We start from the raw sequence: 20,493 nt of genomic DNA on the forward strand, positions 1-20,493 counted from the left end.
TTTCTCTGGTCCTCACCAACACTTGCCGGTCCATGCTGACTTGCTTCCACGACTCCCTGGCAGGTGAGCAGTGGGAGCTGGTGGTGGCTCAGAAGGCCACCCATTCTACCCCCACCCCGGCCCAGCGCCCTCCTCCCTCCCCAGCTCTTATCACCCAGATGCCTCTGTGATCCGCCCGTCCACCCATCCGCCTGCTCGCGCACCATGACGGTCTACGTGAAGTGCCGGCTCTCAGCCTTCCTGGAGGCCAGTCAGGAGCCGCTCCCCTGGCCCTCCTTCACCTCCCGTGGCCTCCACCCCCACCTGCGCTCAGCTTGCTGGTCCCTTCATCCTGTGAAACTCCCGCTTGTCCTTCAGGGGCACCTTCTGCAGCCGTGAGGTGACGAACGGGGCTTCAGGGCCGGAGTCGGGGAGAAGAGGGCGTTGCCATGATCTGGGTCTGTCCACCCCGACTGGCCGAAGCCCAGGCCAGGGTCGGGGGGACAACAGTCAACCTTGATCTTTAGGGTCCTGCAGGAGGCTGGTCGAGGGCGTGCTCTGCCGTGGGCAGGTGCTCAGGCCTGAAGGGGGCAGGTGCAGAAACCCAAGGTCTGCGGGAGCCTGAGAAAGCTGGGTGCTGTGGGTGGTTGGAGCTAGGGGAGCAGGTGCGGCTGCCCAAACGGGGACGCACAGGACTCCAGGAGGCCTCCCCAGTCACCCAGGCCGTGCACCGCAGCCGGGCAGCACTGAACTTGGCCGCCACCTCCTCGGGTCCTGTGGGTTGTCTGGCAGCCACGTCCCCGTGTCAACATGAGTGTTCTAATCAGGCGGCAGCTCTCATTTCTCCCTGTTTTGTATTGAATTCATCTCCTGTGATTTATCGATTTTCTTAAAAGTGAAGTAAATCCATTTCATATTTTTTTGCAGCTTATTCCCAGACACTTGGGGCTGGGACACACTGAGCAAGAATTCTGTTAAAAGTGTTCACTAATGTTTCCGGGTCAAAATCAATACGGATACATGGATACATTGCTAATGCTACAAAGGAAAAATGCAGACGCTGCATCCAGACGCTCTGCCTGGCCCCGCCACGGGGACCAGCACAGCTCGGGGCTGAGCAGAACCGGAACCCCGCGTCCCGGGCAGCAGGGGAGTAGCAGAGAGAGGGAGCAGGCTCTGCAAGGCAAACCCACACGGACCCGCGCTGCTCCTGGAAGGGGGCTGCACGGGCAGCACTGGGGGCCGCGGGGGGAGAGCCCCAGGTCCACCTGCCCCAGATGAGGGGAGACTGCGTTCCTGCCCTGCCCGGCTGGCCCCCCAGGGCAGAGCTCAGCGCCCTGAGGTGCAGAGTCCCACTGGGCTCTGGAGGAGGGTAGGAAAGGACCTCCTCATGCAGTGCGACTCTGAAGCCCTACCTGCTGTTTTTATTTTTATTTTATTCATTTTTACCTTTCCAAGCTCCAGCCCTTGAGCAGCCACCTGGAGACAATCCCAGCAGCAGTGATGATCTCACCCGCCGGGGGGGCAAACTTCTGAGGCAGGACCTCACTCTCTGGTGCAGATCTGGAGCAGAAGTGGAGCTGCTTGGCTGCGGGGGGGTGGGGTGGTGCAGAAACACAGCAGAGCCAGGCAGCTAGCAGCCAGGCTCCTAGCCAGAGGAGCGTGGAAAGGTCACTGCTGGGCTCCCGGGTCCACCTGGGCATCGCTTTAACACCATTATGAATGTCTTAAAGACTGAACAAATGGGGGCTGGGGATATAGCTCAGCTGGTAGAGAGCCTGCCTCGCATGCACACGGCCCTGGGTGCAATCCCCAGCACCACCAAAAAAAAAAAAAAAAAGATTGAACATAGATCACAGACCAGATCCTGGGCTGGCTGCTGGCTGACACAGACACAGATGTGAGAGATCTGAAATCCGAAGCAGAGCCAGTCCAGAAAAGGCAGTTAGCACCTGAGGCTGGATGTGAGCAGGACAACTTCCTGCGTGAATGAATCATGGCCTTTCCTATCTTCCAGAGCTTCATGACAGACATCTCGAATGTCCAGGATGTAATCCAAATTACTTGGCTTTCAGACAAGCAGGAATATCTCAATTCTCATGGGAAAAAGACAACCCACAGACGCGGATACCAAGATCACACATGGATTAGAATTATCTGACAAGGACATCAAAGCAGCCGTTATTAAAATAGTCCAACAAGTCATCACAAACACATCTGAAATAAATAAAATATTAGAAAAAGGAATTTATGTCCTGGAAAAAAGTCAACAAAATGAAAAGCAACAGATAGGCTCAATGGCAGAGGGGAGATAGCAGAGGGGAGATGGCAGAGGAGAGTCAGTGTCTCGGGGACAGACCAACAGAAATTACCCCGTCTGCACAAGACAGATAAAAACTGGGAAAAACCAGCAGAGCCTCAGGGATATGCAGGGGCAGCAGGAAGAGGCCCAGGCTGACAACAGAGTCCAGGAAGTACTTGCTGAAAACTCCAAATTTGGAGAAAGACATGAACTAACAGAATCAAGAATCTCAGCAGATCATGGGGAGGACAAGCCCAAAGAAATCCATGCCCAGGCACATAATCAAACTGCAGGACACTGGACAGAAATTATTGAAAGCAGCCAGAAAAAAATTAAATAAAAAGGTGCATTCCCTGTAGGGAGAGGAATTGAAACCCCTGGAGATCCCTCCCTGCAGAGGTGAGATGGAAACGATGCAGTGCCTTTAAAAGTGCTAAAAGGAAAGAACTGTCACCCCAGAAATATGTGTCCATAGAAAACACCTTGAGAGATAAAGATGAAATAGAGGCCATCTCCACCGAAGGCAGACTGAAATCCATCAGGAGCACAACGGCTCCAAGAGATCCCTGAAGGAGGGTCCTCAGTCACAGAGAAGTGACGGAGGAAGGGAGCACAGGCACTGGAAGTGGCAGCGTGGAGGAGAATGACGGATCACTCTTCTCCAGCGCTGGCTCCTTAGGACAGGCTTCAAGTCTGGAAGAAAAGCCAGCCACTGTCTGCAGGGTCGGCCACGCGGTCGGATCATAAAGACAAGGATCCTGTAAAGGGGGGCTCGGGAGCTGCGGTCAGGTCTCCCGCTCTCCGCTGGACCTGCCAGCATCTTGTCCACACGCCGGCTGCAAAGGGCTTAGCAGGCTGCACCCCAGCTTGAGATTACTGCTCAGGAAGAGGCGTCGACACACAGTGGGGAACACTGAGAATGCGCAGGCGCCCGAGGACGGCAGGAAGAGGAGCAGAGGTGGAAGCCGACAAAGGGAACAGGGAGGAGCAGCAGATGGCAGCTCCCAGTCCCCGGGTGAGATTCCAGCCGCGAGGACAGGCCGCGCAGGCCACGGAGGTGGGCGCTAGGACGGCACACCAAGAACGGCACCGGGCCTAACAGGGCGGGAAAGGCTGCCGTGGACACCAACCACAAAAGTTGGTGGGCAGTGGGGATATCAGATGGAATGGAGTCCACAGCAATCCAACTTGCTGCCTTGAGGTAGGGACTTAGGTGACGATGGAAGCGTCGACTCACCCAGGGCACCTGATGTGACTGCAGCTAAGGAAGGGGCCTCCTATACACAAGGCAAAAGTGAAACTGAGTCCCCAAGTGTGGCTGGAGACGGTGGCCCTCCTCTGTCGGGAGGAGAGAAGCCAGCAAGGGGGATCGGCAAGGGTCAGGACGTGCACAGGCCTGGACTGTCAGGTCCCGTGGACTCCTGCTGCATCCAGACTGGAAAGAGCAGGACACATGTCTGTTCAGAAGTCCCTGAGATGCCACCAAGAGGGGTCCCTGGGATCACTCCAAGTCTGTTGTCTGACCATGACGGAATGAACCCGAAAATGGATACCAGAGAGACACAGGAGTGGCTGAGGACACGGAGACCACACAGGGCCTCGGGTGAAAACTGGATCAAAAAGGAAATCTCAGGAGAGATTGGAAATACTTGGAACAAGAATGAAAATGAAGCATATCCAAATTTACACGGTGTAGCCAGAGCTACAGCTGTAGGAACCCCCGACGTGACTGACTATAGGGACCACCAAAGACGTGCCCCCTCGGGCTCAGATGGACGGGGCAGGAAGGGCCTGGGCAAAGCCCAGACCCACTCACAGTGAAAACTCAAGCAAACCCAGGAGTCAAGTTCCCCAACCTGCTGAAGGCACTTCCAGAAAAACTCCCAGCTAACAGTCACTCCACGGATGAAGAACTGGATCGTCCACCCCAGGTCAGGAGAAGGCTGGGACGTCCCTGTCCCTGGTGCTGCTTAGACTGTAGGCCTGAACAATGGGGCAAGAAAGAGCAAGAGCAAACTCACAGACTGAAGGGCAGAGACACAAGTGCCCTCTTCATGGGCAACGCGATCCCCGAGGTCAGGCGGAGCACGCTGCAGACAAGAGGTCAGCAGAGCAAGGCTCCCAGACACAAGGTTCTGCCTCTCCCTCTCCCTCTCCCTCTCCCTCCCTCCCTCCCTCTCTCTCTCCCTCCCTCCCTCTCTCTCTCCCTCCCTCCCTTTCCCTCTCCCTCTCCCTCCCTCTCCCTCTCCTCTCCCTCTCCCTCCCTCCCTCCCTCTCCCTCTCTCTCTCCCTCCCTCCCTCTCCCTCTCTCTCTCCCTCCCTCCCTCCCTCTCCCTCCCTCTCCCTCTCCCTCCCTCCCTCCCTCTCCCTCTCTCTCTCCCTCCCTCTCCCTCTCCCTCTCTCTCTCCCTCCCTCTCCCTCTCCCTCTCCCTCCCTCTCCCTCTCCCCCTCCCTCCCTCCCCCTCTCCCTCCCTCCCCCTCTCCCTCTCCCTCTCCCTCTCCCTCTCCCTCTCCTCTCCCTCTCCCTCTCCCCCTCCCTCCCTCCCCCTCTCCCTCCCTCCCTCCCTCTCCCTCTCCCTCTCCTTCTCCCTCCGTCTCTCTCTCTCTCTCTCTCTCTCTCTCTCACACACACACACACACACACACACACACACTCCAAGCAGTCCCTACACATTAAGAACAGATGATCTGAAAACCAAGATTTTGAAACATGCCATTTGAGATATTTCAAAGAAAAGTGGAACATGGCGACACAGAACAGAATCCGTGAGCAGGAAAGGGCCTATGGGACGAGGGCTTTTGAAGACCACGAGGAAGCGCGGTCCCAGGGTGCGCGACACAGCGAGGACGCGGTCCTCCCCGAGTTGATTATGACTCAAGGCAGTTCCAATCAGAATCCCAGCAGGATCTCTGTCGGCAAAGACAAGATGATTCCAAGATTTATAGGAAATGGAAAGTGCATTAGGGTAGATAAGCTTTGAAGACCAGTAGAAGAGGGACTTGCTCTCCCAGATTCTAACACTCGCTCTTAGGCGGCTGTTATCAGGGCAGCGGCTTCTGACAGGGGACGCAGGGCTGGTCACAGAGACAAAGAGGGACTGTAGAGGCAGGGCTGCCTGATCCTTGAGGAGAGCTGTGCCAGCTCCACGGGACGGTCATCTTCTCAACAAATGGTGCTGGGACCGCCGGTGGCTCCTAAGTGAAGCCAGGACCCTGACCTGGCATCGCACTACAGAGCTGTCACAGAGCGGCCCCCATCTGTAGGAGGCAAAATCTGCAAAAGCTGAAAGGAAAGCAGAAGAGACCCTCTGGGACAGGGCACTGGGGAGACCACTGGACACAGCCCCCATCATCAGACATTAGACCCCAGACACGACCAGCAAAAGGGGGGGGGGAGATACAGTGAACTTCACCAGAATTAAAAGCTGTTCTGCAGAAGACACGGCCGAGAGCTCAGCAGGCCGGTGCTGTGGCCCCGATTCACATGTGGGCCTCCCCGGCCAGGCCATCTAGAAGGTGACCATATAGAAAGAAGTCTTTGCAATGCATCAAGTGGGGTGTTTAGGTGGGTCCTGATCCACTACGACTGTGTCTTATAAGAAGAGGACAGTTGGACACAGGCTCAGACCCCAGAAGGAGCCAGCCCTGCCCACCCTGGACCTGGGCCTTGGCCTCGAGACCTTAAGATGAACGAACACAGCTGTTTCAGCCGCCCAGTGAGGGGGACTTCATTACCACGACCTGCAAACCAGCACAGCCGGGGGCAATGAGGCTGAGATGCCTGCAGACTCCACGCCGACGGAATTCTTCATCCAGAGGACAGTCTACACCAGAATGGACGTTAACAGAGAGAGTTGAATTGATAGTAAGAAAAGGAACAGACCAATCAAGCACCAGAGAAAGACATCCACGTTTCACCAGAAGCACGGATGGAGAAGGCGCCAGGCACTGGAGACGCCCCTGCACGTGCATCGGAAGGTCCAGATGCAGACCCACCGGCGGTGCCCAGGGCTGGTGTCCTCCTGCAGCATGCCCTGCTGGGAAGGCGGGACACTACCCTGCACCTGGCAGCTTCTTACACCATGAGACAGGCGATTAACAGTGGTCCAGCCACCCTGCTGCCCGGAGGGAGAGCCCAGGAGAGCAGGTTCACGTGCAGGGCCTCCCCAGCAGCTGTACCACCATCGGCCGGCGCTGGACTTCATCCAGACGCCCCCCAGCAGGGGGTGGGCATGCAGCCTGTGAAGCTTCCACACCAGAGAATATTACGCAGCAACAAAAGGGAAAGAGACGCAATGGTTTGGATGAATCTCAAAGACATTCTGCGGAAGGAGCCGATCTCCAAAAGCTCTTTGAGAATCTCCCCTAGAATCGTGCCGTACACAAAGCTCCGAGGCTGACTTCCTTCCCTCCCTATGATCTCTTTGAAATTCATCCAAATCACCATGAGCATCCACAGGACGGGTGTTCGCGATGATGGATCGGTTCCAGAGCTTGAGGTCCAGGGTTTACGTTATCCTGTACCAGTTAACGTGCGGGGACCCGCACACCCCAGAACTACTGAACGTGGAGAAGTTAAGAAACAACAGTGTTAAACCCAGACCAGAGACTCCCCAGGGCCGCTGAGGACGAGGCTGGCATCTCGGTGTGCGCCCCACGGAGGCCAAAGGAGGGTGCTGGGGAGGTGAGGCAGTGCCTGGCCTCCGGCTGTCCCTGCCCCTCCCTGTCACCTGGCCTGTCACGGTCACGTTTGCTCACCCTCCAGCCGGCCCCTGGCTGCTCTGACTTGGTTTTGTAACTGCCCGCTGCCCCCCACACCCCAAGGGCAAGGTCCTGGGGCATCTCAGGAGTCCGCTCCACATTCCTCTGATAACACAAGGAGCCTCCAGTCCCACCAGCCGTCCACACACCAGCCTCAGGATGACCGCGCCCAGGCTCTGGGCCATGTGGCTTGGGCCCAGGAGCCAGTCGGAGCTAGTTCAAATCCAGCCTCTCCACCCATGTGACTGTGGCCAAGCACCAAACCTCCCCAGCCTGCTCCTCAGTGTCACTGCTGGAGAAATCACGTGACCTAGGGATTAACATGGTGCCCAACACAGAAGGGGCCCTCAGCTCTCTCTACAGCTCACATGGGGCAAGTCCTGCAGCTGCTGCCATCATGTGACACAGACACGCCCCTGGGCACACGCTCTGGCCTTCTTGCTGAGAATCTGGGTTTAAGTTCTGACTCTACCATGTTATTCTGATTCTATTCTAAGCATATTCTATGCTTTTTCTGTTTCAAGAAAGGGCAATGGTATTAAATTGCCTCAAACAATGACAATTAACAAATAAATGTTCCTGTAACTGTAGGGTCCAAAGGGCATCATGGCTTCAGGCATGGTTTGATCCAGACTCTCTGACAGCACCAGGAGGGCCCTGGTTCTTCTCTGTCTCCATTGATCCTACTTGACTATGTTTGGCCTCATCCTCAAGACAGCTCTCCCCATGCCAGCAAGATGGTGGCCCCAGCACAGAAGTCCACTCCACCAGCTGTGAAAAGGGACAACCTTTCCCAGGAGTCTGTCTAGATGGTAGCAGGGAAGTCCCTGCTGGGGCCACCTGCCCACCTCTGACCCGGTTGCTTTCTCAGAATCATGGAATTGCTGTCCATGCACTGACTGGCCAGGCACTGCCTCTGAGGCCTGGCCTGGCGTGGGCTGAGGAGAGGCCTGGGGTGGCCATCCTCCGAGTGACAGGGATGTGCGGGCCCGGCCCCTGGGCCCCATCAGGCTTCACAGAGGTGGGTCTCCACCGAGGGGTGGCTGGTGTTGCCAGAGACGGGGTGTTGCTGTGGGTCCCTCCCCAAGCTCGGCTCCCTCGTCTGTGGCAGGGGTGACAGTCTTCCCTGCCCCACACCAGGACCACCGCAGCGCCGAGAGGACACAGGCAGGGCAGCACTTGGCAGGGCCGGCCACCCAGCCGGGACCCCAATGCCACCACTCTCTGGCACGAGCTTGCCTTCCTGTGGCCTGGCAGAGTCCAGCCCGGGTGGGGAGGAAGCCACCCATGCTACCCTCACCTGGCAGCCCACCCACCTTGGCCCTCAGTCACTGAGCGTGTCCCTCGGTCACTCGGAGCGTCCCTTGGTCACTCAGCATGTCCCTCGGTCACTTAGAGTGTTCTTCAGCCACTCAACACGTCCCTCAGTCACTCAGAGCATCCCTTGGTCACTCAGAGCATCTCTTGGTCACTCAGCACGTCCCTTGGTCACTCAGCGCATCCTTGGTCAATCAGAGCATCCCTTGGTGGCTGAGCACGTCGCTCGGTCACTCAGAGCAACCCTTGGTCACTCAGCACGTCCCTCGGTCACTTAGAGTGTTCTTCAGTCACTCAACACGTCCCTCAGTCACTCAGAGCATCCCTTGGTCACTCAGTGCATCTCTTGGTCACTCAGCACATCCCTTGGTCACTCAGCGTGTCCCTTGGTCACTCAGCACATCCCTTGGTCGCTCAGCGCACCCGCAATCTCTGTTCCTTGTGCCTGGGAAGCTCCTGACCGGATCCACAGAGGACCCTCCCTTGGCAGCAGTGGTGTTTTAAGCTGTACTCGGTGGCCTCTTCGTGGAAGCCTCCAAGGGCCCGCCAGCCCCTGGCCAGTGCCTCCCGACACCGCCGTCAGAGCTTCTGGTTCATGGAGGACCACCGGGATGCCAGGCGGCCTGGGGCTCACGCTGGCCACTCACCCTGTCTGCTTGGCCTCCTCGGCCCCAGAGGGAGTACCCAGGACTTGGTCTGTAGAACTCAGCTGGCAGCAGGGCTCCCCTGCAGAGGCCACCGCGAGCCAGTTCTGAGGTGTGACACTGTGTGGCACCAGCAGTTACAGGGCTCAGGTGAGTCCTGGCAGGGTTCCCGGGGCTGTGTTCCTGGGTCCCCCGCTCCCCAGCCCTGAAGGATGCTGTAGGATGACCCCTTGCACCATGTGGCCTCGGGGGGGGGGGGTGGGGCAGCTGTTCCCTTCAGGAGGCCTCTGGAGGAGAACTTGGAGTGACCTGCCGCCTGGCTTTGCCTGCTCGGCCACTGCGAAGGATCCAACTGGGAAACATCCAGCCTCATGCTGCCCGGGGCCAGGCGCGTCATGCGGCTCCCTGGGCCTCAGCAAGGAGGGAGTGGGGCCTGGGGACGACCAAGGGGGCCCCTGGGAAACAGCGCAGGGCCTGGCCGGCGCTCCCCGGAGCACAAGCTGTGGAAGAACTCGAAGGATCTTGTAAAACTTCCCCAAACTCAGAACAGTTTCCCTCCCGCAGGACTCTGGTTTCGCAGGTGGCAATCAAATATGGTCAAGGAAGAATAACGGAAGCGAAGGTGTCAGAGGACACGGCACGAGTGTCCACAGCGTGACCAGGGAGAGGCCGTAATGCCACAGGCCATTCGTGACTGCCCGACGGAGCCCCGCTGCTCCACGCCGAGACCAGAGGGCCTTCTGGAGACCCAGAGGGACTGTCCTCCCTCTCTGCTGAGCTGACGTGTGCTCCCCACGGCCACGGTGACACACGCCAGGCTCTCCAAGGTCTGTGCCAGCTGCTGCTTTGGCCATAGGATATTTTTCTTCTCAAAGACACAAAATTAAAGGAAGCAAGTAAAACGCTTCCCACCACCGCTGACCAGAACAGGGGGCTTTGCCTGCTTGGCCACTGCGAAGGATCCAACTGGGAAACATCCAGCCTCATGCTGCCCGGGGCCAGGCGCGTCATGCGGCTCCCTGGGCCTCAGCAAGGAGGGAGTGGGGCCTGGGGACGACCAAGGGGGCCCCTGGGAAACAGCGCAGGGCCTGGCCGGCGCTCCCCGGAGGACAGGGGCCCACGAGACTCCATTACCCAGATAAAGCCCGGCCCTCCCCAGCACAGGCTGTAGGTGGAGTGCGGCCCCAGTGAGGTCTCCCCGCAGCCTGGTCCCAGGGTCTGTGGCTTGAAGAGGAGCCATGTTGGGGAGGGAAGGAAAGGAAGCCTCCTCCCACCAAGGAGCCCCAAGGGCCTGCAGATCTGGAGTGATAAGGAGCTTAGAGCGGGGACCGTGTTTGGCGGGCTGCCATGTCAGGGACTCACTGGCTCCGAGCAGGACCAGGGACAGCTCTCCTCTGCAGCCCGGCCGGGACTGTGCAGCCGCAGGCTCTCTCTGATCCTCAGGAAATCATCTTTTGAGGCCACGCCATGGTGGCTTCCAGAGACTGCCAACCTCACGGTGGGGAGGTCAGCGAGTCTCCACCAGGCGATGATGTGGGCGGGACGCTGGACGTTAAGCCCCACTTCTGAGCCTCGTGGAACATTCCAGAGTTGCCTGAGTAAGAGGGAAGGGTGCAGGGAGTTTGGAGTCCCCCGGGGAGACACTTGCTGACCACGCGGGCTCTTCAGAAGGGACAGGCCCTGTGCACAGCTCTGTCCCCAGCCCCCGGCCAGTCCTGGCACCTGGGTGGGCAGAGAATGCTGCTGCTGTTGCTTCAGGGTGCTGGCCAGTGCTCCCGCTGGGTGCTGGACGCCAATGTCACGGTGAGTCTGCTGCCCTCTGGAGAGGGCTGTAGTCACCTGGGCCCTGGGGGTCTCTCCCCTCTGGGGCTCAGATTCACCATACAGAGGACAGCTCATGAGGGACCAGGAGTAAGACAAGGTGTTTACTTTCAACCCCAGGAGGCTGGAAGTGGAAGCTCGGCCTCTCCCTGTGCAGATGGCCCAGGTGACTTACAAGGATTATCTGTCCCCAGTGCGGATTCACGTCTGAGCACCATCAGACCATGGGACGCTCCTGGTTCACAGGCCTGCCCACCTGTCCCCCCACACCCCCCCACAGGGCCAGCAGGCTGTTCCCTGTGGGGTGTGGGTCACTGTCCCCACACCCCTCACAGGGCCAGCAGCCTGCCCACCCGTCCCCTGTGGTCACTGGAGATGAAAATGCTCTTTCTTCACCAATGGCACCGATTTCCAGCTCTGAGCTGTGCCTGGAGGGACGGGGCTCAACCTGACCCTGACGCAGCAGGACACACCCTCATTCTGTAGGAAGACAGAGTGGACCTCTGTGTGTCAGGGGCCAGGACCACCGTGCACTGGGTCCAGGACCTCCATGCTGTGGACCGCAGTGCTGCACTGGTGGGCACTGGGGTCCACAGCATAGAGGCCACAGTAGCGGGAAATGGGGTGCAGCTGGCAACCCTGGGGTCCAGGCTGCACAGTGAGGGGGCTCTGGGTAGTGGCCAGCCACTGGCCCCTCAGCAGCTCTCCTGGTACCAAGCTGTGGCTTGCCAACCAGAGAAGACAGGCTCCATGCTGTGCTGAGCCCTGCTGTGTGGCCATCCCCTCTCCAAGTGGCCATGGAGTCAATGTGATTGCTGTTCAACTGATGGACGGACCTATGGACGGATGGATGGACAGGACTAAGCAATATCTACTAAGCACCCACTCAGGGTGCTGCCCTGGGCTCTGTAGACACAGTGACGAGTTAGAAACGAGCCAAGGTTTCCAGCCCTTCTGTTCAAGGACATCACGATGACCCCGCCTCCCACAGGCTCCCCATGTGGCGTCCAGTCCTCCTCCAGGCCCTGGAGAGAGGAAACCTGGGAAGGCAGGCCTCTGCCCTGGGTGCTCGCTGTCCCCAGGAGCAGACCTGGCGGCCACAGCAGGGAGCCCTGGTACACGCCAGTGCTGTTGGCGGGAGGCTCGCTCCTCACAGCCCTTCATCCTGTTTCCTACGTCCAGGCTGGAGCGGCCACCCTCCCCTGCCCGGCTCGCGGTCTGCAGAGGACCCACATGGCAGCAGCACCTCCACGCCAGGTGATGTGGGGCTTTGGCAGTAGCATCTCCAGCAGAGGCTGAGGCAATACGGTGGCTTTGGTGCTATGTCACCCGGAGCAGTGTCCGGTGGCTGTGTCAGGGCTGGAGTCGGTCCCCTCCGCCCAGTGAGCATCGAGGCTGTGTGCAGTGAGGTGCCTGGGGAGGGTCGCGTGCCACCCTGACCCTGGGTGTCTGAACACCTCGTGCACTTAGTGCCCTGAGCACCCAGGGGCCCCAGGACCTGGCTGGGCACTGGGAACAGGAGGCCATCGGACAAGTCTTGGCCCCGCCGAGTTCTCACTCCAGGGAGAGACGCCTCAACTAGCAGCGCAAATAAAAGAGGAGGGGCCCTGTGACAGGTGTGCCAGGGAGGGACAGCATCTGACACAGGACAGCTGAAACCCATGGCTGCTGAGTGGCCTCATGGCTGAGGAAGGACAGAGGACAAATGGCCCCGAGGACCAGGGCTCTGCAGGGTGGGGGGGAGCCCCGCAGGCTCAGTGAGGGGCAGCAGTGTGGCCGCACTCAGTCTCCCCCGCTCCCTCGGCCTGTGCCGAGGATTCTGACACTTGTCATCAGGAGCAGCAGCACCCAGGGAAGCCGGGTCAGGTGGTCGGCGAGCAGAGGCCACCCACCTCCAGACAGGGCTGGGCAGGTTCCGGGCAGAGGACCCCAGGGCCCGTGCCCTTCTGCTCCCAGTGGGCAGCGTGCGCTTCCAAGCTTCACATCAGATCAGGGGGCTGCGCGTGGTACGGGGGAGAAGCTGGGGCAGGGGGAGGCCTAGGGCCACAGGGAGGCAGCCATGGGGACTGCGGTGGCCTCAGAGGAGAGGCTGAGGACCCTCCTGCCCGCAGGTGCTGGGGGAGAGGGAGGGGTGCACGGAAGGTCCTGAGATGGGCAGGGAGGTGATCTGAGTGTCCCGGAGCCCTGGGATGAGAAGTGGGGTGACAATAGGAAGGGGGGGAGGAGCCACAGGAGCAGCAGGAGCCCAGGAGAACAGAGAGGGAGAGGAGACGGGAGTCTGCACAGCGCCCTGCCGGTGAGGGTCTCCAGGGAGGTTGTGTCAGGAGAGCTCCTGTGGGCCTCAGGGCTGCGGGAGAACTGAGGAAACGGCGGAGAACAAATGGAGGTGACCCGGGAACCTGCCGTGCTGGTGGGAAGGGGGCGCCCCTGACGCGGTAGGGCCATGCTTCCTCACAGGTGGGGCAGGAGAGCCAGAGGGCGGCCTGCGTGATTCCATGGGGCTGGGGCTGGGCAGCCAGGTGAAGAGGGCTGAGGGCGGGCAGCCTGTGACCAGAGACCCCAGCAGCCCTGGCACTGTCTTGGTGGCCCCACTGGGCCGGGGGCCCCAGCAGAAGGCAGCTCCGGGTGGTCTTGGCCCGAGAGGAGAGCCAGGAAGGCGGCTCTGCTCCAACAGAGCCCCGAGGTGGGACGTGGCAGTGCCACTCTGGTGGGCAAGCATCTCAAGCTCGGTGGGGCTTTGGGGCCTGGGCTGCAGCCCTGACCTCAGGGTGCTCAGGAGAGGGGCCTGGGGCTAGTGCAGGTGGGAGCTACGCACTCCGCAGGGCCGCTGTCCTCTGGTTTCAGAATGACCTCTCCAAGACTCAAATAGAGAGATTATCCCCAGGATCCTCAGGCTGAGCCACCGCAGGCTGGCCATCCAGCATCCCTCTCCTGGTCACAGGAGAGGGGTGCTGGGGCCTGGTGAGGAAGGTCCCCTGGAGCTGCCCTGGCCTGGCCTGGCTGGGGAATGCTGGATGCTGGACGGCTTGTCCTCAGCAACACGCCCGCCTCTGAGCACGGGAGACTGCGGCGTGCAGAGGAGGAGGCCGAGGCTCAGGGTGGGCCCCTGTCCCTGGGCAGTGGTGGAAAAGGGTTTGCACCTATGTCCCATGGTCCCAGATGGTTCCTGGTCACAACGATGCTGCAGAGGGACGGAGCCAGCACCACAGCCACCTTCCCTAGTCTGACGCTGGCCGCAGGAGGCCAGGTGCTAGGACAGGGCCCCAGGAACCCAGAAGCTGGCAAAGGAAGCAGGCCCGCAGCGGCAGAAGTCCATTCAGGGCCGTCCAGGGGAGGCTGGTCTGCAGCTTTTGCACAGTGGCTTCTCACGGAGGCTCTGCTGGACACCCTGGGACTCCCTGCAGCGGCCCTCACCACACTCGCGCCCTCGCTGGACACCACTGTCCCTGCCCGGGAGCACCTCCCGCAGGGTAAGCCCAGTAGACAAGAGGGGGGCGTGAGATACGTGCACCGGGAGCCCCCGCCTGCTGGGGCCACAGGAGCACGAGGTCCCCTCGGCTCTGGGACTGGGCGTGCCTGTCACCTGCAGAGCCACCTTGGTAGCTGATGGACCAAGCATAATTGGGAGGCCTCGGGGGGCCTATGATGTGAATGGGGACAACCTGACACTGCCCAGGTCACCGACGGGTGCTGTGCTGTGAACTCTGAAGTGACTGGGAGGCGGGTGCTGCTCCTGTCACTGTTGTAGGACGGCTTGACCCGCCACCCCTCTTACCGCGGCTCTCCTGAGTGGCCTCTTGATGTCCCTCGAGTCTCCTGTTGCCATGATTTCTGCTCCGTGGAGAGGCAGCCAGTGGCTGACCTTGCCGACGGCTGGGCCTCCTGCTAATTGAGTGTCGTCGCCCACCTCCCGTCCTGCCCAGTGCCGCAGTCTGGCGGGGCACAAATCACGAGCCACTCAAGCAGGAACAAACTTTATTTCCGAACTCACGCGAACGCCACCCACGCGCCCTTCCAGGCACGCCACACACCAACCGAAACTGCCCCCACCCACCGGAACTTCACCAGCCAACGCGAACTCTGCAGGCATCCCCGCCAGAGCTCAAAAGTCATCATCTTAATGGCTCGCTGGCGTCACCTCTCAACCACTACTTCTGGCAAAAATGCCATGCGTCATCCCGACTAGGCTGTGGCCCTCAACATCCCCGCCTTCTGTTTAATTAATCAACCAGTGGCACCGAGCCCTGCCTTCTGAGGACGCCTTTCAGACATGAGAGTGGCTACGTGTCCCGCTGCCCTCCTCCCAGGCCTCCCTGCCACAGGCCTCTGGCTGCTCTTCCCAGGAGTTCTCTGGGCAGAGGACACAGCACCACAGCCAGGGCTTGACCAGCACTGCTGTCCCCGGGCCCGGAGGCTGGGAGGCCAAGGTCACGGGGAGCCTCTCTGAGGCCTCTGTCCTGGGCTTGCAGACCTCGTCTCCTCCGAGGCCTCGGGCGTCCTCCTCTGCCTCACTGTGTCCTGAGTTCTTCTTATGGGGTCACCAGCCCTGTTGGATCAGGGTCCACCCTGGTGGCCTCACCAACCTAATCCCCTCTTTAAAGACCCCATCCCCCAATGCAGCCACATTCTGATGTCCTGGGGTCAGACCTGCAGAAGATGGACCTTGGAGGACATGAGTGGCCACACAGCGCCCTGGTGTGTGATGGAGGCCACAGCCAGGTCTCATCCCCCTTCCCTCCCGACTTCCACGGAGAGCCATCCTGGGATGGAATGGGGACAGCACGCAGCCCTGGCACAAGCCATAGCGTGAAGGTCCTGAAGGTCACACCTCCGTCCTTTCGGTCCCTCTCTACAGAAAACCTGCTGAAGCCCAAGCATTTGCTTAAGGGTCCAGATTTTCCACAGAGATGTCCGTGGGAAGCCCCATTCAATGGCCGCTTTCCTACCACATATCTTGACCCCAGGTGGACAGAGATGACCATGTGGACAGGAGGAGCAGGAGCTGGGGTCCAGACCCTGGGAGGGAGCGCCCCCCTGGCCTGCAGGCTCCGTTCCCATTACCAGGGGCTCTGCTGTCCAGCGGCTGTACCGTCCCTCACACAGGAGGGCCTCTCCGCCACCGACCCCAGAGGAGAGCGCGTGCAGGCCTGAGACAGATGGCGTTTGGTGTAGTTTTAATGCTTTTGTGTATTAAACTTCCATAATGTTTTAAGAATGCAGGAGGGGTCCTGGCCCTCCTGCACCCCGCTGGTGTCACGGGGAGCAGGAGCCACCCTGGTGAGGAGCCGGTCACTGGATCTTAGCCACTTCTGCCCAGTCCAGCTAACCGCAGCAGCCAGATCTTCTACTCTAGAAACACAGCCTCTGAGGCCAGCGCTGGGCTTCAGGGTGACAGGCAGCCTGGACCACTCTGTGTGCCCTGGAGGCCGGACACCGAGCAGCCACAGGCACCCGGGGCTTCTCAAGGTCCCCTCCAAGAGGAGAGATGAAGGGCCCTGGTTGTCCTCAGACCAGCTCTGTGACAGTGGGTGGGAGATAGAGGCTCCTACACGGGACAGCACAGGGCTGAAGGGCAGGGGGACTGCAGGGGGGCAGGGCGGGTCACAGTGAGGTCAGGGGTCACAGTGAGGTCAGGGGTCACAGTGGTGGTCAGGAGGCCAGAGTGGTGATTAGGGAGTCACAATGGGGAATGGGGTTCACAATGGTGACTGGAGGTCACAGTGAGGTTGAGGGTCACAGTGGCAATCAGGGGTTGACAGTGGAGATTGGAGGGTCACAGTGGAGGTCAGGGGCCACAGTCCTGGGCTGCATGGCAGGTGAGGGGCTGCAGAGGCTGGTGCCCTCTGTTCTGGCCCTGCTGCTTCCATCTTGGGGGGTTGGGAGCCCTGAGCCTCAGGGTGATGCAGACCCTGGGGTCCCTGGTGAGTGCCTGGGAGGACTGCCCACAGGAGTGGCCACTTTGCCACCTCGATGCCCTGACTTTGGAATCCACTGAGCTGATGCTCCTTGTCAGGCATTTTCCAAGGACCCAGAGGCCACAAAGTGACAGCTCAGCATCTCTGCTCAGAGGGCTCGAGACTCGGGTGACAAAGCTGTCCCACCACTGAAAATCACAACTCCACGGAGAGTGGCCCAGCGCCGGGCGGGCCCCAGGGAAGCAGCTGCAGGGGATGTGGGTGGCCGTGGAGGAGGAGGGGGCACTGGTGCACGGTGACCCAGGTTTGAGGCCGTTGTCACCACAGGACGGGGATCATAGGACAGTCTGCACATGGCACAAAGACTGCGGGAAAGCCTTCCAAGTCCCCATCCTTGGGAGCCGCAGTCTGGTGTTGGAGAAGGAGCCCAGAGCACCTGTGGTCCCCAGCGGCCAGGAGGGAGCAGGTGTGTGGGGACACAGAGGGAGTGCGCATTTCCGGGTGGCGCTCGCTCAGAGAACAGCATGGACGTCCATGGGCTACGTCCTGGCAGGTCACTGTGCAGCAGATGCAAGATGCAAGGCCCTGCCCTCTGCGAGGCAGGGGGACAGGACGGGTGAGGCCCGGCAATGAGGGTCACAGTGAGGGCAGGATGGTGCAGGAGAGAGAGAGAGAGAGAGAGAGAGAGAGAGAGAGAGAGAGAGAGAGAGAGAGCGCCCAGGAACAGTGCTCAGGGTTGGGAAGATGGACTTCCCAAGCCATGGAGTCGGCATTTTTAAGCTAAAAGCTGTTGTGGGATTCAACAGCCTGAGAAAATGCACACACTTGGATGAATTCTGCATAAATACCAGAACCCCAAAATGTGAGTCAGTAGCAAAAATCCCTTAATAGCTTCCCAACAAGAAAGAGAGATTTCTAGAATAGAACCAAATCATATTGGTGACAAATTTCTAATAGCAACACCACATCCCGAGAGAAAATGCCTTTAAAGATGTGAAAGCATTTTGATTCCATAATTCTAAGCCCAGAAAAAAAAAAAAAACAACAACAACAACAACTATTATTCAAGCAGGAGAGTAAAATAAAGTGATTTTCGTGCATGAAAAACTCAGAAAATCAATTTACCTTCTGTGGGCTCTTCTTGAAAGGTAACTTGAATATATGCCTAAGCAAAGCTTAAAGTAAAGAGACAAAGTAACATCCAGCAAGAGACAAAACGGGGAATCTAGAGTAATGGTGCAGGAAGGGACATGAATCTTGCAGGTGATTCCAGAGGGACTGGGGGCAGGTTTTGAAGCGGGAGTGCAATGTTTTAAACATTTAAAACTGGATCACTGTCGGTAAGTCAGAACCAGATGGGTGTGCAGAGGGGAGGAAGGAAAATCTTCCAGAGTGTTTTATTTTCTTTGGTAAAAGATATGATTATTCCTACATATTCCAGGAAAATGTCAGGCTGGACATGTGTGGTACCTTAGTGGCTTCTGACCAGCACTTGGTCAACTGGATTCCACTGTAAAAAAAAAAAAAAAAATTCTAAGAACTACTTTGCATCACATTTGAAAAATCAATTCCAGTTAGACCGTAGATCTGTTTCAAAGTTTAAAATATAAATCTTTTAGAGGTAGATAAGGGTATCTTCATAAACTTTGGGCAGGCAGAGAAAAAGGAGATCATTACAATAAAATAAAGAGCATTTAAAGAGACACATTCAAGACAAGTTGATATAAACAGAAAATACCCCAGTGGGAAAAGGCATCCAAGTAAATACACAGTTTTTAAATGTAGAGCAATCCTGTCGGCCTCCGTTCACACAGGAGAGAACTGAGGACCCAGATCACAGCCCACTGGTTGAGCTACGATGTTCCATCTCTTTAATAAAGAATGGTGCAGTGGCCCATAACTGTAGTTCCAGTGACTCGTGAGGCTGAGGTAGGAGGATTGCAAGTTTGAGGCCAGCCTCAGCAATTTAGCAGGCCCAAAGGCAAGTTACTGAGACCCTGTCTCAAAATTGTAAATAAATAAATTAAAAGTTCTGGGGATGTGGCTCAGTGGTTCAGTGCCCCAGGATCCAATCCCAGGTACCAAAAAGAAAAGAAAGAAACCTGAAAACATAAACATCAACTCAGTCACTTAGTAGAACAAATGTTAGTCTGAACACACACCTCCTCGCTGCTGTGACTTAAAGACCCAACTAGTACCTTGTAGAGGAGGAAAAGTTGATTTGAGGTCTCACGGCTTCAGAGGCTCAGTCCTCAGAAGGCCGCTCCATTCCTCGGGGATCACGGCAGAAGAGCGCGGCACAGGGAGGCAGCTCAGGGGTGATCGGGAAGCAGAGTCTCCAGCTCCAGACACACTCGGGCACCCTCAGCCGCGCCCACCTGCCTCCAGTGACCGCCAGGTGACCCCATCAGGAACCAAGTCACTGATGAGGTCAAGGTGGGGCCCAGTCACCGCTCCTGCACACCTTCCTGTGTGTCTGTCACCTGAACTTTCTGGGGACACCTCATCTAAAGCACAACACTTCCCCAAACAAAAGAGAAGTAAATCCAGAAGAAGTTACAAAGTTAAAAGCAGAAATTAATAAAGTACTTTAAAAGTTGAAGAATCCATAAAAACCAAAGAAGCTTGTTTGAAAACACGAAATAGACACAACCTGAGGAAAAGGGGCGAGTGGAAATAGAAAGGACAAATAGAAACGGGGGGGCTGAGCCCCTCCTAGACCCAGAGTTCAGAAAGGAAGAGGAGCTGCCCAAGATCCAATTTTGGGCCCGTAAATTCAATATTTATGATTAAATGGAAATTTTATAGAAAACCATAAAATACTGAAACCCACTCTAGGAGGAGCGGCCCTCGAGCCAGGCCCTTGTCCTAAGCGGCTGCCCTGCTCCGGGACTCCCCGCCTCCCGCCACGCACCTCCCCGCACCAGGCACCCCTGGGGTCTGCAGGTGCTTCCCAACGCTCAGGAGCACAGGCCTTCCCTCCTAGGAACAGGAAAATAAAGTCAGAGGCTTCCAGTTCCCTTCATGAAATGCCCAAACTGGACATGGACAATATGAAAAATGAAATAATATACTGATTTCTGTTGTGGAAACCGATGCAGAGATCCTAGATACAAGGTACAGCACATAAAATTCAGCAATATGTGAAAGTGGCGCATCTGTTCAGGGAGTTTGTGCCCCACATGATTTCAGGAAAGCATTGATTTCAAAACATCGATGTGATCTGTTATATTAAAAAATTAAAGAAGAAGAACCACATGTGACAGTTCGGAGGGAAAAGCATTTGATAAAAGTCGTGACCCCCAGTTTAGAACAACCAGAGCAGACGGCACCATGTCTCACTATTTCAGCAGATTAGGGACAGGAGAGAAGAGCACTGGGAATCCAAAGAGTGTCCTTTCCACCCTCCTCAGCCTGCTACGTTCACAGTGAGGCTGGGCCAGCTCCCTTCAAAGACAGGAGCACGCGAGGACCTGTCCCTCGGCCCCCTCCTGAGGGTCGGAGGGGAGGGCGACAGAGGATAATGGCCAGGAAAGAACCAAGTTACCATAATTGAAGTCAAGGTGAATATTTATGAGACTAGATAACAGACTCTGCCACATTCCCGGCAGTAAGAGAAGAGTCATTGGGACCGCCAGGTACAAGCCCCGAGCACGGGGTCGTCTTCAGTGAGAAATGGCAGCACAATCTTAAAGCAGTGGCAACGGTTACACCCACGAAAATTAACCAGGCCTTCTTCAAGAAAATCCTAAGT

At 57.8% G+C, this 20,493-nt stretch overlaps 1 pseudogene; it reads left to right on the plus strand.

Annotated features, from left to right (window-relative positions):
- The first annotated feature begins 204 nt into the window (after window positions 1–204).
- LOC124083052 (ubiquitin-associated protein 1-like) overlaps window positions 205–20,493 on the plus strand; it is an 87,574-nt pseudogene continuing 67,285 nt past the window's right edge.

The sequence above is a fragment of the Marmota monax genome, unplaced genomic scaffold (assembly GCF_021218885.2).
Source record: "Marmota monax isolate L192 unplaced genomic scaffold, Marmota_monax_Labrador192_F-V1.1 WCK01_AAM20220418_F8-fsc00051, whole genome shotgun sequence".
In the NCBI taxonomy this organism is placed as follows: Eukaryota; Metazoa; Chordata; class Mammalia; order Rodentia; family Sciuridae; genus Marmota; species Marmota monax.